Below are 10,477 nucleotides of genomic sequence, written 5' to 3' on the forward strand. Positions count from 1 at the left end.
TGCAGATTTAGACTTGTAGGCATTGTGTGAACAAGATAACGTTGAAAAATCGGCCCCAGCTTATTCCGCCTTAGAGAAAACCGCGTTGACATTTTTTCCAAATGCTTTGCAATATCTCCTTAACGAAAAGAGCTGGAAGGCTGAAAATGCAGATTTAGACTTGTAGGCATTGTGTGAACAAGATAGCGTTGAAAAATCGGCCCCAGCTTATTCCGCCTTAGAGAAAACCGCGTTGACATTTTTTCCAAATGCTTTGCAATATCTCCTTAACGAAAAGAGCTGGAAGGCTGAAAATGCAGATTTAGACTTGTAGGCATTGTGTGAACAAGATAGCGTTGAAAAATCGGCCCCAGCTCATTCCGCCTTAGAGAAAACCGCGTTGACATTTTTTCCAAATGCTTTGCAATATCTCCTTAACGAAAAGAGCTAGAAGGCTGAAAATGCAGATTTAGACTTGTAGGCATTGTGTGAACAAGATAACGTTGAAAAATCGGCCCCAGCTTATTCAGCCTTAGAGAAAACCGCGTTGACATTTTTCCAAATGCCTTGCAATATCTCCTTAACGAAAAGAGCTAGAAGGCTGAAAATGCAGATTTAGACTTGTAGGCATTGTGTGAACAAGATAACGTTGAAAAATCGTCCCCAGCTTATTCCGCCTTAGAGAAAACCGCGTTGACATTTTTTCCAAATGCTTTGCAATATCTCCTTAACGAAAAGAGCTGGAAGGCTGAAAATGCAGATTTAGACTTGTAGGCATTGTGTGAACAAGATAACGTTGAAAAATCGGCCCCAGCTTATTCAGCCTTAGAGAAAACCGCGTTGACATTTTTTCCAAATGCCTTGCAATATCTCCTTAACGAAAAGAGCTAGAAGGCTGAAAATGCAGATTTAGACTTGTAGGCATTGTGTGAACAAGATAACGTTGAAAAATCGGCCCCAGCTTATTCCGCCTTAGAGAAAACCGCGTTGACATTTTTTCCAAATGCTTTGCAATATCTCCTTAACGAAAAGAGCTGGAAGGCTGAAAATGCAGATTTAGACTTGTAGGCATTGTGTGAACAAGATAGCGTTGAAAAATCGGCCCCAGCTTATTCCGCCTTAGAGAAAACCGCGTTGACATTTTTTCCAAATGCTTTGCAATATCTCCTTAACGAAAAGAGCTGGAAGGCTGAAAATGCAGATTTAGACTTGTAGGCATTGTGTGAACAAGATAGCGTTGAAAAATCGGCCCCAGCTCATTCCGCCTTAGAGAAAACCGCGTTGACATTTTTTCCAAATGCTTTGCAATATCTCCTTAACGAAAAGAGCTAGAAGGCTGAAAATGCAGATTTAGACTTGTAGGCATTGTGTGAACAAGATAACGTTGAAAAATCGGCCCCAGCTTATTCCGCCTTAGAGAAAACCGCGTTGACATTTTTTCCAAATGCTTTGCAATATCTCCTTAACGAAAAGAGCTGGAAGGCTGAAAATGCAGATTTAGACTTGTAGGCATTGTGTGAACAAGATAACGTTGAAAAATCGGCCCCAGCTTATTCCGCCTTAGAGAAAACCGCGTTGACATTTTTTCCAAATGCTTTGCAATATCTCCTTAACGAAAAGAGCTGGAAGGCTGAAAATGCAGATTTAGACTTGTAGGCATTGTGTGAACAAGATAGCGTTGAAAAATCGGCCCCAGCTTATTCCGCCTTAGAGAAAACCGCGTTGACATTTTTTCCAAATGCTTTGCAATATCTCCTTAACGAAAAGAGCTGGAAGGCTGAAAATGCAGATTTAGACTTGTAGGCATTGTGTGAACAAGATAGCGTTGAAAAATCGGCCCCAGCTCATTCCGCCTTAGAGAAAACCGCGTTGACATTTTTTCCAAATGCTTTGCAATATCTCCTTAACGAAAAGAGCTAGAAGGCTGAAAATGCAGATTTAGACTTGTAGGCATTGTGTGAACAAGATAACGTTGAAAAATCGGCCCCAGCTTATTCAGCCTTAGAGAAAACCGCGTTGACATTTTTCCAAATGCCTTGCAATATCTCCTTAACGAAAAGAGCTAGAAGGCTGAAAATGCAGATTTAGACTTGTAGGCATTGTGTGAACAAGATAACGTTGAAAAATCGTCCCCAGCTTATTCCGCCTTAGAGAAAACCGCGTTGACATTTTTTCCAAATGCTTTGCAATATCTCCTTAACGAAAAGAGCTGGAAGGCTGAAAATGCAGATTTAGACTTGTAGGCATTGTGTGAACAAGATAACGTTGAAAAATCGGCCCCAGCTTATTCAGCCTTAGAGAAAACCGCGTTGACATTTTTTCCAAATGCCTTGCAATATCTCCTTAACGAAAAGAGCTAGAAGGCTGAAAATGCAGATTTAGACTTGTAGGCATTGTGTGAACAAGATAACGTTGAAAAATCGGCCCCAGCTTATTCCGCCTTAGAGAAAACCGCGTTGACATTTTTTCCAAATGCTTTGCAATATCTCCTTAACGAAAAGAGCTGGAAGGCTGAAAATGCATATTTAGACTTGTAGGCATTGTGTGAACAAGATAGCGTTGAAAAATCGGCCCCAGCTTATTCCGCCTTAGAGAAAACCGCGTTGACATTTTTTCCAAATGCTTTGCAATATCTCCTTAACGAAAAGAGCTAGAAGGCTGAAAATGCAGATTTAGACTTGTAGGCATTGTGTGAACAAGATAACGTTGAAAAATCGGCCCCAGCTTATTCCGCCTTAGAGAAAACCGCGTTGACATTTTTTCCAAATGCTTTGCAATATCTCCTTAACGAAAAGAGCTGGAAGGCTGAAAATGCAGATTTAGACTTGTAGGCATTGTGTGAACAAGATAACGTTGAAAAATCGGCCCCAGCTTATTCAGCCTTAGAGAAAACCGCGTTGACATTTTTTCCAAATGCCTTGCAATATCTCCTTAACGAAAAGAGCTAGAAGGCTGAAAATGCAGATTTAGACTTGTAGGCATTGTGTGAACAAGATAACGTTGAAAAATCGGCCCCAGCTTATTCCGCCTTAGAGAAAACCGCGTTGACATTTTTTCCAAATGCTTTGCAATATCTCCTTAACGAAAAGAGCTGGAAGGCTGAAAATGCAGATTTAGACTTGTAGGCATTGTGTGAACAAGATAGCGTTGAAAAATCGGCCCCAGCTTATTCCGCCTTAGAGAAAACCGCGTTGACATTTTTTCCAAATGCTTTGCAATATCTCCTTAACGAAAAGAGCTGGAAGGCTGAAAATGCAGATTTAGACTTGTAGGCATTGTGTGAACAAGATAGCGTTGAAAAATCGGCCCCAGCTCATTCCGCCTTAGAGAAAACCGCGTTGACATTTTTTCCAAATGCTTTGCAATATCTCCTTAACGAAAAGAGCTAGAAGGCTGAAAATGCAGATTTAGACTTGTAGGCATTGTGTGAACAAGATAACGTTGAAAAATCGGCCCCAGCTTATTCCGCCTTAGAGAAAACCGCGTTGACATTTTTTCCAAATGCTTTGCAATATCTCCTTAACGAAAAGAGCTGGAAGGCTGAAAATGCAGATTTAGACTTGTAGGCATTGTGTGAACAAGATAACGTTGAAAAATCGGCCCCAGCTTATTCCGCCTTAGAGAAAACCGCGTTGACATTTTTTCCAAATGCTTTGCAATATCTCCTTAACGAAAAGAGCTGGAAGGCTGAAAATGCAGATTTAGACTTGTAGGCATTGTGTGAACAAGATAGCGTTGAAAAATCGGCCCCAGCTTATTCCGCCTTAGAGAAAACCGCGTTGACATTTTTTCCAAATGCTTTGCAATATCTCCTTAACGAAAAGAGCTGGAAGGCTGAAAATGCAGATTTAGACTTGTAGGCATTGTGTGAACAAGATAGCGTTGAAAAATCGGCCCCAGCTCATTCCGCCTTAGAGAAAACCGCGTTGACATTTTTTCCAAATGCTTTGCAATATCTCCTTAACGAAAAGAGCTGGAAGGCTGAAAATGCAGATTTAGACTTGTAGGCATTGTGTGAACAAGATAACGTTGAAAAATCGGCCCCAGCTTATTCAGCCTTAGAGAAAACCGCGTTGACATTTTTTCCAAATGCCTTGCAATATCTCCTTAAAGAAAAGAGCTAGAAGGCTGAAAATGCAGATTTAGACTTGTAGGCATTGTGTGAACAAGATAACGTTGAAAAATCGGCCCCAGCTTATTCCGCCTTAGAGAAAACCGCGTTGACATTTTTTCCAAATGCTTTGCAATATCTCCTTAATGAAAAGAGCTGGAAGGCTGAAAATGCAGATTTAGACTTGTAGGCATTGTGTGAACAAGATAGCGTTGAAAAATCGGCCCCAGCTTATTCCGCCTTAGAGAAAACCGCGTTGACATTTTTTCCAAATGCTTTGCAATATCTCCTTAACGAAAAGAGCTGGAAGGCTGAAAATGCAGATTTAGACTTGTAGGCATTGTGTGAACAAGATAACGTTGAAAAATCGGCCCCAGCTTATTCAGCCTTAGAGAAAACCGCGTTGACATTTTTTCCAAATGCCTTGCAATATCTCCTTAACGAAAAGAGCTAGAAGGCTGAAAATGCAGATTTAGACTTGTAGGCATTGTGTGAACAAGATAACGTTGAAAAATCGGCCCCAGCTTATTCCGCCTTAGAGAAAACCGCGTTGACATTTTTTCCAAATGCTTTGCAATATCTCCTTAACGAAAAGAGCTGGAAGGCTGAAAATGCAGATTTAGACTTGTAGGCATTGTGTGAACAAGATAGCGTTGAAAAATCGGCCCCAGCTTATTCCGCCTTAGAGAAAACCGCGTTGACATTTTTTCCAAATGCTTTGCAATATCTCCTTAACGAAAAGAGCTGGAAGGCTGAAAATGCAGATTTAGACTTGTAGGCATTGTGTGAACAAGATAGCGTTGAAAAATCGGCCCCAGCTCATTCCGCCTTAGAGAAAACCGCGTTGACATTTTTTCCAAATGCTTTGCAATATCTCCTTAACGAAAAGAGCTAGAAGGCTGAAAATGCAGATTTAGACTTGTAGGCATTGTGTGAACAAGATAACGTTGAAAAATCGGCCCCAGCTTATTCCGCCTTAGAGAAAACCGCGTTGACATTTTTTCCAAATGCTTTGCAATATCTCCTTAACGAAAAGAGCTGGAAGGCTGAAAATGCAGATTTAGACTTGTAGGCATTGTGTGAACAAGATAACGTTGAAAAATCGGCCCCAGCTTATTCCACCTTAGAGAAAACCGCGTTGACATTTTTTCCAAATGCTTTGCAATATCTCCTTAACGAAAAGAGCTAGAAGGCTGAAAATGCAGATTTAGACTTGTAGGCATTGTGTGAACAAGATAACGTTGAAAAATCGGCCCCAGCTTATTCAGCCTTAGAGAAAACCGCGTTGACATTTTTCCAAATGCCTTGCAATATCTCCTTAACGAAAAGAGCTAGAAGGCTGAAAATGCAGATTTAGACTTGTAGGCATTGTGTGAACAAGATAACGTTGAAAAATCGGCCCCAGCTTATTCCGCCTTAGAGAAAACCGCGTTGACATTTTTTCCAAATGCTTTGCAATATCTCCTTAACGAAAAGAGCTGGAAGGCTGAAAATGCAGATTTAGACTTGTAGGCATTGTGTGAACAAGATAACGTTGAAAAATCGGCCCCAGCTTATTCAGCCTTAGAGAAAACCGCGTTGACATTTTTTCCAAATGCCTTGCAATATCTCCTTAACGAAAAGAGCTAGAAGGCTGAAAATGCAGATTTAGACTTGTAGGCATTGTGTGAACAAGATAACGTTGAAAAATCGGCCCCAGCTTATTCCGCCTTAGAGAAAACCGCGTTGACATTTTTTCCAAATGCTTTGCAATATCTCCTTAACGAAAAGAGCTGGAAGGCTGAAAATGCAGATTTAGACTTGTAGGCATTGTGTGAACAAGATAGCGTTGAAAAATCGGCCCCAGCTTATTCCGCCTTAGAGAAAACCGCGTTGACATTTTTTCCAAATGCTTTGCAATATCTCCTTAACGAAAAGAGCTGGAAGGCTGAAAATGCAGATTTAGACTTGTAGGCATTGTGTGAACAAGATAGCGTTGAAAAATCGGCCCCAGCTCATTCCGCCTTAGAGAAAACCGCGTTGACATTTTTTCCAAATGCTTTGCAATATCTCCTTAAAGAAAAGAGCTAGAAGGCTGAAAATGCAGATTTAGACTTGTAGGCATTGTGTGAACAAGATAACGTTGAAAAATCGGCCCCAGCTTATTCCGCCTTAGAGAAAACCGCGTTGACATTTTTTCCAAATGCTTTGCAATATCTCCTTAACGAAAAGAGCTAGAAGGCTGAAAATGCAGATTTAGACTTGTAGGCATTGTGTGAACAAGATAACGTTGAAAAATCGGCCCCAGCTTATTCAGCCTTAGAGAAAACCGCGTTGACATTTTTTCCAAATGCCTTGCAATATCTCCTTAACGAAAAGAGCTAGAAGGCTGAAAATGCAGATTTAGACTTGTAGGCATTGTGTGAACAAGATAACGTTGAAAAATCGGCCCCAGCTTATTCCGCCTTAGAGAAAACCGCGTTGACATTTTTTCCAAATGCTTTGCAATATCTCCTTAACGAAAAGAGCTGGAAGGCTGAAAATGCAGATTTAGACTTGTAGGCATTGTGTGAACAAGATAGCGTTGAAAAATCGGCCCCAGCTTATTCCGCCTTAGAGAAAACCGCGTTGACATTTTTTCCAAATGCTTTGCAATATCTCCTTAACGAAAAGAGCTGGAAGGCTGAAAATGCAGATTTAGACTTGTAGGCATTGTGTGAACAAGATAGCGTTGAAAAATCGGCCCCAGCTCATTCCGCCTTAAGCTGGGTACACATATATACAATCCCTGCTTCTTTCAACCGTTCGGCCGACCGTACTCCCGTCGGACCGTCCACAAACAACAGCCGACACGCGCGTACACACCTCGTACACACCTGTACAATTTTCTTGCGACGTACGATGTACTCCCGTCCAAACAGTCGCAATAAAAAGATTGTACCACCGTACACACTCTCCCGATTTGGGCTAGTGACACGATATATATAAACATAATTATCATAATGGGCTGGGTTAAGGGCATACCAAAACAAAGGGGGCGTGATTACAGAACGTGAACAGAAGTGATTTTCTTTTCTTTTTTACATCAGTGCTGGCTGTGCAGAGAACACGTACGTGCGTTAATTCATTCCGTTGTTTTCTACCACTTTCATCATGAGCTTGATGAAAAGAAAGGCTCGGGCTGGCATTCTTGCTGCTATGGCCACTACATTGCTGTCTCTAAATAAAAAAAAGAGGAGCAAGAATCGAAGCTGCTGGACAAGAGACTGGCTACTGAGGCGAGACACCTTCTCTCATATGCCGTTGGTACAGGAGATACGGGAGAAAAACCCCGATGACTTCCGGAATTATCTTCGTATGGATGACCCTACATTCATGGAGCTACTGGCACTAGTCACCCCTTTAATCGAAAAACAGGACACCTATTTTAGGCGGCCTATTTCAGCGGAGCAGAGACTGGTGGCAACACTACGTTTCCTGGCTACTGGGAGGACCCTTGCGGATCTGAGGTACAGCACCGCTATATCCTCTCAAGCTCTGGGACTAATAATACCTGAGACCTGTGATGCCATCATCCAAGTTCTAAAGGAGCAATACATAAAGGTAAATATATGTTCAGCAGCGGTAGTCTCTCCGTAGTCACTCTGCCGGCTGACTAAAGTGTAGTCGCTTACCACCCGTATCTGGCCGTAGTCACTCAGCCGGCTGACTACAGTGTAGTCGCTTACCAGCCGTATCTGGCCGTAGTCATTCTGCCGGCTGACTAAAGTGTAGTCGCTTAGCGTATCTGGCCGTAGCAAGTGTAGTCGCTTATCACTCTGCCGGATTGATTTTATTGATTGAACACCAAATATTTTTTTAAAGTAAAATGTTTTATTATAAACTTAGCACACCTGTAAACTTTTAGAATATAAAAACTGTATAGTAAATAGAGAAACCAAAACTACACTTTTTACATTTGATGGTAGGTGGTGGTATCCTGAGGATACTGCTCCTGGTCCATCGCAGTATGGGAGGGGGATGGGGTTTCCACAAAGCCATGGAAAGGACTGCTGGTTGAACCTGCTGCCGGTTGCTGAAATGGTTGGGCAGATTTGTGCGCAAACTGGGGATAGTGGGGATAATGACAAGAGTGATAAATTTGGTGGTGTTGTGGGACTGGGGCAGGGTTGATGGGTTGGAATGACATAGGGCTTTGACGGGTTGTGGGTCTAGGCATAGAGGAGGGGTGAAGGCAGCTGTGTGGGCACATCCAGTGTGGGTGAACACTCCTCTTCCACTATTTAGAGAAGGCTGTAAAACATAATGTAACAGCAAAATCACTGATTTGTTTTGTAAAACCACTTTACTTCTAAATTTCAGTTACCTACGACTACTGAGGAGTGGCAAGCTATTGCCCAAGATTTCAAGGATCTTTGGAATTTCCCCAATTGTGCTGGTGCCATCGACGGAAAGCATATCCGCATCATGCCACCTGCTAATAGTGGCTCTTTTTTCTATAACTATAAGGGCTTCTTTAGCATTGTTTTAATGGCTATTGCCAATGCCAAATATGAATTTCTCTTTGTGGACGTTGGCAAAAATGGCAGGGTTTCTGACGGTGGGGCTTTGGAAAAGACCTGGTTCCATGACAAACTGAAAAACAATGGACTTAATTTACCAGAGCGCACACAGAATGTCCATGGGTTGAACTTTGTTTTTGTGGCCGATGAGGCGTTTGCATTGCACTCCAATGTGTTAAAACCCTACCCCCAAAGGTCACTGAATAGAGAACGCAGAATCTTCAACTACCGCCTGTCACGAGCTAGGCGAGTGGTTGAAAATACCTTTGGCATACTTAGCAATAAGTTTAGGATTTTTCATAGTGCCATAAATCTGCGGCTAGATAAAATAGACAAGGTAGTTATGGCCTGTTGTGTGCTGCACAACTATCTACGCAGAAAAACACAGTCTGCACATCCCAATGTTTCAACCATGGATGACAGTGAAACAGTTGAGGAGCCAGTAGGATTAACATGTTTGGAGAGCAATCAAAACACAAGAAATCCTACTATGCATGCTAAAGTGACAAGAGAAGAGTACTTGCAGTACTTTAATGGTGTAGGCGCAGTGGGTTGGCAGGATGACATGATCTGCTAATTGATAATAATTGCCTCTTTCTTTCTATGTACCTACGATTAAAATTGCTCGGTGTATCTACCGACCTCTATTACCAATATCTTCACCCCCAATGTATTGTTTTATTTTCCTTTTGTTGAGTAACATATCTGCTGTTTATTGTTCTTAATGTGATTATATTGTATTAAAATTCTCAATAAATAAAAACTTAATTATGAATAAAAAAAAAAGGAGACTAGAGATTCCCCTACACATTGTTGTGGTACAATGTGGGAGACACAGGGTAAGGAGACATTACTACATTGCGGGAGCATACGGAGAGGACAGGCTGAGGGTGGGCATGTTGAGAGGCACAGGCTGGGGGGGGCACATAAAGAGTCACAAGCTGGGCACGTTTTGAGGCACGGGCTGAGGTGGGGGGGGAGTAGAGAGGCACAGGCTGGAGGTGGGCACGTCGAGAGGCACTGGCTGGGCATGTTGAGGCGCTGGCTTGGTGTGGCCACCATTTGGAGGCACAGGCTGGAGGCAGGGCACCATTGGGAGTGCATCGTTGGGGGACACAGGATGGGGAGGTCACCATTGGGAGGCACAGGCTGGGGGTATCAACATTGGGAGGCATAGGTTTAAGGAGGCATTGGCTGGGGTGCAGCCCAAGATAGGAGTCACCGGTTGGAGGCGGCACCGTTGGGAGCACACTGACAGCACTGTCTGTTATGAGCTACACCCCCAGGCTACAAGATTGAACTGTAAACCACCCATCTCCATCTGTGAGGTCATTTAATTTTCTGGTGCACCAGCCATCTCTTCTCCTGCTGTAAAAAGACCCACCATTTCTTCAAACTACCAGTGGTTACCAGTTATTTGTGCCAGTTTTGGTCCGGCTACTTGGACATATGGAAGGTGCCTACAGAAGCATGCCAGCATTTAACCGGGAGTGGTAGTTATCATTTCTACAATAAATTCTTGGTGCATACTAGCAACGGACTCTCCCTAGTTTGCTATCAATTGTGGGTATGGTTTCTATAATATTATCAATTCATGTGGTAAACAATACATATTTGTAAAGATTGTACAATTTATTTGATCAAATCCCTAGAGCACTATCCCCCCCTTTTGATTTTGCACCTAACATATCCCAGCATAGTTTTAGCATTGCATGCAAGGCATGCTGGGAACCTGAGGGAGAGACAGCACTCCCCCAAAGACAATACACAAGATACAAAATTCAGACGGAGACAACACTGGCATTAAAAAAAAAATGCAAATGCTTCAAATGTGTGACTTTCAACA

This window comes from Crinia signifera, unplaced genomic scaffold (assembly GCF_055691185.1).
Source record: "Crinia signifera unplaced genomic scaffold, ASM5569118v1 HAP2_SCAFFOLD_401, whole genome shotgun sequence".
NCBI lineage: Eukaryota > Metazoa > Chordata > Amphibia > Anura > Myobatrachidae > Crinia > Crinia signifera.